The sequence below is a fragment of the Uloborus diversus genome, chromosome 5 (assembly GCF_026930045.1).
Source record: "Uloborus diversus isolate 005 chromosome 5, Udiv.v.3.1, whole genome shotgun sequence".
In the NCBI taxonomy this organism is placed as follows: domain Eukaryota; kingdom Metazoa; phylum Arthropoda; class Arachnida; order Araneae; family Uloboridae; genus Uloborus; species Uloborus diversus.
Window position 1 is genome coordinate 67,968,241 of NC_072735.1, and position 7,416 is coordinate 67,975,656.

At 30.8% G+C, this 7,416-nt stretch overlaps 1 long non-coding RNA gene across 1 annotated transcript in view; it reads left to right on the plus strand.

The window, feature by feature from the left end:
- LOC129223350 (uncharacterized) overlaps nt 1-4,270 on the plus strand; it is a 96,919-nt gene extending 92,649 nt beyond the window's left edge. Inside the window, exons 3-4 of the long non-coding RNA XR_008580626.1 lie at nt 2,634-2,707; nt 3,804-4,270. This is a non-coding gene — a long non-coding RNA (uncharacterized LOC129223350). The remainder of the gene's footprint in view (nt 1-2,633; nt 2,708-3,803) is intronic.
- Nucleotides 4,271-7,416: the final 3,146 nt, after the last annotated feature.

Consider the following 7,416-nt stretch of genomic DNA (forward strand, 5'->3'; position numbering starts at 1 on the left):
GAAAGTCCCAATAACTTGCTACTCACCGCGAGAGCCTTGGAGGAACCTGAAAACATACCTGAAAATTAAAGAACGAAGAGTATTCAGGCGAACCGTCAAACGGAAGCAGCAATCAGAATGTAGACCCTGAAAAAGAAATGACTTGCACGTGCTAGGCAAAAATGCAGTTAAGACACGGCAGCAGCAGAACATGGAATTGAAAAACATGGAGTTGAAAGAAACCCTGGAGAGGAAATAAAAATGAAAATAATGGATCGGAAATTACATCAGAAATTTTCAGAATATATATATATATATATATATATATATATATATATATATATATATATATATATATATATATATATATATATATATATATATATATATATATATATATATATATATATATATATATATATATATATATATATATATATATATATATATATATATATATATTGTATATATATATATATATATATATTATATTACATTATTATAATTATAATTATTATTTTTGTAGGAGCTTAAAGGGGAGATGGGCATCAGGAAAATGATGCTGTGATCCTCTGCCTTTAAGTGGGGTATAAGAGTACCCTCGGGGTAATTGGGACTACTTACATATCAGAAAAAAAAAATAATCGTGAAACAAAGTTTTACATTCTTTTGCAAATGTAGATCAATAATATAAATTTCTTGTGGTTCGACGAATCATTGACATTAACAGACAGAGAAGTCGAGTGAGAAAGGAGAAAAATATAGCGCATTGTCACTTACTCGCATCGGCTTTCGGTACACACACACAGCTAGTTTTTGATCCTCTTTTCAACCTACCAACAAGCACAACATTGAATTAAATGTAAAATGGTCAATCAACAGCAAAAAATGCATACAATTCTTTGAAGAAATGGTGTAGAGGTTTAAAAAGTGAATAACGAGAGAGTAACATTCTGACCATTCGGAGAGTTAATGGCTCATGCACTTAATCTTTACTAGTAATAAAGCTGAAAGTCTTTCTGTCTGGATATCTCTCTGTCCGGATCTCTCTCTGTCTGTCAGGATCTCTGTGACGCGCATAGCGCCTAGACCGTTCGTCCAATTTTCATGAAATTTGGTACAGAATTAGTTTGTAGCCTGGGGGTGTGCACCTCGAAGCGAGTTTTCGAAAATTCGATTTTGTTCTTTTTCTATTCCAATTTTAAGAACATTTTCCCGAGCAAAATTATCATAAGATGGACGAGTAAATTACCAAGTTATTATAACGTGGAACCTTAACATTGGCAAGCCAATTGGCGAGGAATTCATCTTATATTATTTGTAAATATACAGGTGAACCAAAAGACTTTTTAATTTTCTCTTACGGGCAAAGCCGTGCGGGTGCCACTAGTAAAAAATAAAATTGAAGCACTTTTTAAGGAGTTTCAAAGACTTATTTAATTATTTTCAAGGACTTAGAATAAGTAATATTATTTGTGACACTTCATTTACACTTTCTGGTTGCTGACATTTTAATACTTGATTGTATAGTTTTACAGAATACCTCTGGCTTTGTTAAAAATGCCTGTTTTAAGTTTAGAAAATGCATAAAATAACTAAAGATTTCTCATAACAATATATATATATATATATATATATATATATATATATATATATATATATATATATATATATATATATATATATATATATTAAATCACAAATAGAGCAGAAAAAGAAAAAGAACAGAGGAGTTGTAATATTTTTTACTCGTTCGAAACAGATTAACAGTATATAGTGTGATAAAAGCTGTACAATAACAAAAAAAAACTTTGAAAATACTGAATTCGGGATTAACAAAAAAGCAAGATTTGAAATAGGTGAGTCACATAAATTTGTCTTAAGCAATATGCTTCAGAAACTGGGAGAAATGAATTTTGCATTTTTGATACAGGATGCATCATGGAGCTGAATTTGACACGGTTTGGAACCTCCTTCCCGTTTGTTACAATTTTAAAATGCAAGGTTTGTTCCAAAATTTATTTCTACATTTTCATGGTTTTCAAGCACTTGGAAATAAAATTTATTTTTTCAAGTACTTTTCATTTTTTAGCGACGAATAATGCTTGTTTTCTTGGATTAGGGAGACCCCCAACAAGCCCCCTAGCTTAAGCTCATAGCTTGTTTAGCTTATAGGTATAAACCCAACTCTGCGAACAATAGTGAAGCGTTGGAATTTGACGTTTTTTTTTCGTACATTATTATCAGCGAAGCCAAGCAACCATATTGTATAATAAAACTAAAATACAATAAATGACAAAAAGGCAAAAAAAAAAAAAAATAAAATAAATAAATAAATAAATAAATAAAATAAATAAAAATAAATAAAGTAAAAATAAATAAATAAATAAATAAATAAATAAATAAATAAAATAAAATAAAAATAAAAAAAATAAAAAATTAAAAAAAAATAAATAAAGAAGCAAAAACTTGCAGATACTGCTCTTTACTTTTCCACGACAGTTATAATGTTTCTTACTTCTCATTTGCTTTCTTTTTGAACATGTTTATTGATTAATTAATGAACTAAATGCATGAATTCTTTTTATGAATTTCAATATGCTCTTGTTGAAGTTTCATTAAATTCTTTATTTTTGTAATTTGTTTTTCGATAGATTTATTCGCCAGTAATTGATCACAAGTCCAGTAATTGAACACTGAAGCAGAAAAATGTAAAATACAAGAAAAAGTAAGTAGATATTTTTCATCTGATTGCTTGAGCAAGTTTCTAGCTTCCTATGAAATATTGTATGATAATTTGTAGTTATAACTAAAGGACGGAACATTTTCAAAGCAATCTAGAAAGTTTGATAAACTCTTTTCTAGTATTAGCCACTAGTGTTTTGAGATGAACTGTCTAATCTTACTGCAGCATCAATTAAAATGTAATTTTACAAGTTCATTAATTCAGAGAAGTTCATCCATGTTTGTTTTAAGTAGGAAAGTGATTATAAACATATTTGTGCTTGAGATGAAATACAATTGTACTTTTATTCAGAAAAAGTATTTTTTCCAGCTGTTGTGCAAAAGTGCAATTTTCGGTATTAATAGAGCATATGGGACGAACTTTTCGAATAAGAAGTCCTTACAATGCAGATTTTGGCCGCATTGGTCGCTTTGAGTGGAAAGGGGGCGGTGGTGATCCCCTTGACCACCCTCTGGTTCCACTCTTGACTGAAAGTAAGTGGTCAATAACTTGCAAAATTTGCTTTTCCCTCCCCCTATTATTGAACATAATTTAAAACATACTAAATAAAGCAATACAATTGTTAGTTTGTTATTAATCTTAACATATTGATTGACAGTTGAGGAAGCTCCCATTTATTTCCTGTGACTTTATTTGGAAAACTAAATACGTCCACTTTATTAACAGTTTAATTAATGCTTGAAAAGCAATTGTTTGAATAAGTGATGGTATGTACTGTATATGTATAATAAAATAATCGATCCGCTATCATGTAATATGTTAATTATTTCCCCATATTAATCGCAATTCGTTTCTTCGCAAAAATGTATTGGCTTTATCAGTGCTATCAAAATTTATTCATTTCAAGAGAATTCAGAAAAAGAAGAAAACCATATTTCTTGATATCTAAAATATCACTGGTTTTTTACAATTTTTTTTCTTAAAAAGTGAAATCATGTTTTCTGGATTGCAAACGTTCGCGAAAAGAAAAATTAAATAAACGTTTTTTCGACCATTTGCGTTTCCACAAGTCAATGCATTTGTTGTAACGCATTTTTTTTTTCCTATTTTACATTTATTCATTTATTTATATTTTTAGAATATGGAAATCTTTTGGGGCGTGCAGTGATGTGAAGGCGGAGACTTCAGGTGTTGACGTCACTTTCAGGAGCAGCAAATGGTTGTCATGGAAACAGAGACACAGAAGACAGCGCCCTCTCATGGGAAGCTACCAACATAAAAGCTTTCTTCTGTACCGTTTTTTTTTCCCCCTCTCCACTTGCTATCTGATTTTCTTTCTTTCGCTTATCCTTTTAAAGAGGGAACGTATGCTAATTTATAAACATGAAACAATATGTTTTGATTATCTTATCCTGTTTTCAAGCAATGTGCCATTAGTTGAAGTCGATAGGTTAAAAAATTAAGAGATTGTAGCAACGTATTTTAAAAGGTTTTTATAAACCTAAAAGAATATTATATGTATATTTATGTTTCTTTAGTTGTATTTATTGCAATTTTTATGTAAATATATTCAATGCACGCTAAACAGTTTTTATTAAAGTTATATTCACGTTATAAGACTAGTAAATTATTGAAATTTTGTTTTAATTCCCATTTTTGAAATTTGTAAACATGAAACAATTTGAAATTTTGTTTTAATTCCTGTCATGAAATTTATAAGACAACAACGAAATGAAATGAATAAATATCTTCATCAAGAAAGTCACAATAGCAAAGGTTTGAAATTTTGTTTTAATTCATCATTCATGAAATTTATAAACATGAAACAAAATGAAATTATTAAATACCTTCGGGCAACAAAGTAAAAATAGTAAAGTATTGAAATTTTGCTCATCATCATTCATGAAATTTATGCACCTGAAATGAAATGAATAAATAACTTCGTGCTGCAAAGCAACAATAGTAAGAAACGTAATCATGCACAATTAGCAAACTCATTAAGGCTTCGCTCTTCCGCACCGCAGACCCTGGTTCCATTTCAGGAATAGGAACGGTCGACTCAACTTTTCACCCCTTCAGTCGTACTCGATAAAATGAGTTCGAAGCGTGCATGGGAACTAAACCTTAGGGGTTCCGCGTTCGACTGACCACCAAACTGGATCATCTGCCTTGTACTCCAGAGCCCTCGGTCATGAAAACTTAGGTGGGCACAGTAGGCTTTGGGCGCCCATGGGCTCATGCGTCACTGTGTTTAGTTTAATTTGTGCTTGATATTAGGTTGCTTACTATTGTTATAATGTAACTATGTGTTCTGATTGCCTTATCTTGTTCTCAAGCAATGGAACATCAGTTGAAGTCGACAGCAGAAAAAAAAAAAAAAAAAGAAAAGAAAGATTGTTGCTACTTGTTTTAAAAGGTTTTTGTAAAACTTCTCTGTGCGATAATGAATGAAGTAGATGAATCAATGTGGGATTAATTGATTCTACTGAACTCTTATTTTCATGTTACTATTTGACTACTTTCATATTACTTTTGACTACTTACTTTCATATTATTCACGCTTCGCCCCCTCCCCCCTATTCTGTTTGTTTGTTTCGTTTATTTACCATCCCTTTTTGTGCGCATGTATTCTACTTAAATAGAAAAAAAATGCTTCACTTTTCAATTTTGCTTTTTTTTTTGTTTTTTTTTTTTTGTTATATCCGTTTCGTTATTCCTCTTCGAATTTTACTTTTACACTTCTTACTTATTTTCACGAAGAATGAAAATAAGCTGTAGAAACTATGTGATAACTGAGGTGCATTTCTTCCTAGATGTTCCATTTTGAAAATTGGTTGAATGAAGAGTGGGAGGGGGGGGGGGGGGCGTGAGGCGATTGGTGAAATAGATAAGCAAATGGGTGCCGCTGTGGCACCCATTTGTGACGTTTCATCCTAAAATTCGCCGAATGCAACCAGCAATTTCAATAGTGTATGTATTTTATTCTTGTATTAAATTATTGATATTTTTACTGCACTCCTTATTCAAGAAATTTAATTTTTAAATAATGATCAATCACGCACACATGAATAAAATAAATAAGTAAAGAAATGAAGAAGAATTACTCAAATAAAGTGGATGAAAGTTTTCTGAAGTCAAAATTCGACACTTTTAAATTTTATTCGTTAGCTTTGCATAATTTTTAATTTTCTAAAGCTTTAATAACTTTTCATAGCTTTTTAAAAATGGAGCTATACCAAGAGTGGATCCAGAAATTGTTCAAGGAAAAGGCGATTTAGTTTTAAACTTACCATTCATTTATACATGCTTGGAGGGGGAGGGATGCCTCATAATATTTGTCTTACACAATTACAATATAGACATAGAGATTTATCCAAGGAGGTCCCCGAACCTTTTTTTTTTCCTTTCCCGTTGAAAATGGTGTTCTAATATTGCGTTTTAGAAGATCAATTTCGTAGGAATTCCGGAGAATGTTCCAAACCATTCCTTTCCTCAACGTCGTCAAAGATGTGATGCGTGTTAGAACTTCAATTTAAAAAAAAAAAAAAAATGCCGGTGCACAGGGGGCATATAAGGGGCGATCGCTCCTCCCTTATATCCGTCCTTGAGCTGCACAGTTCCAATATCAGCTGTTAGTTTTGTTTTTATCTTTTAATTTTACTTACTATTTTTGCTTTATTTTCATTACATGACTTTAATCTCTACGAAATGTATTTTTTCGAGAAAATGATGCACAAAATTGTGTATGTCATCAATTTTTTTTTATTTTTAGTTTTATTTTCTTAATATTACTTTAAATATATATATGAAACTAAACAAGTTTTTCCGAAGTAATTTAGAACGTAATTGATTCTATCATTTGATTTTGTTGCTGTGCTAGCTAATGTGCGGTCTAAAATCTCTCAAAACTGTGATGATTACTTCCTGAAAAAAGTATACTGTCTAAAATACGTCCAACACCAATTTATTTTGAACTCAAGCATGCTAAAGACTATGACACGATGCAAAGTTACACTCATTTTAAAAAGATACTTCAAATGACTGTAAATAAAAGATATGATAATTCGTTATAGACAGGCCCGCGCCGAGCCTAATCGGCGCCTTTTGAGCGCCTTTATGCAGTGGCATTCGAGGAATATATAATTCACTCCTGGAGTGAGATTTTGTAGACAAATAATGTATAAAAAATACGTTTGACATTTAATTTTTTAAAAATCAGTGTAAATATTTAATTTTGGAATAAGGTGTACGTTTTTATACTTCATATCTGAAAGTTATTTTGTGTTCAGTAGCTCCTTTACTATGCCAATGCGTTTACGAAAAAGAAATATCCTAAATATCAAAGTTAAGGCCACTCTAAAATATCTCTATTTGATGAATAATTAATCAAACTTATGCCTGTAAAAACATGACAACAGAATACTGATTATATTTCTAAGTTGAAGTAGAAAATATTCCATCTTAAAATTTGAAATTGAAATAATTTCCGATAACACCAATAATTCTGTACAGAATCGTTAAAAAAGGCATTGAGTTTAATATCTAAAACAAAAACAATGTCTAGAGCTCTTTTTTTAATTTAATGCACAAATAGTTGAAGAAAGTGGGATTGGGGGGGGGGGGGGAATCGAGTAATTATGGTCTCGTTACTTTTCGAAACTAAAAGTCAACCTAATTATTATCTACTCTACAATACATAAATATTACGCACAAGTGTGCAAATTGTTATGCAAAGTTATGCAAATGTGCTT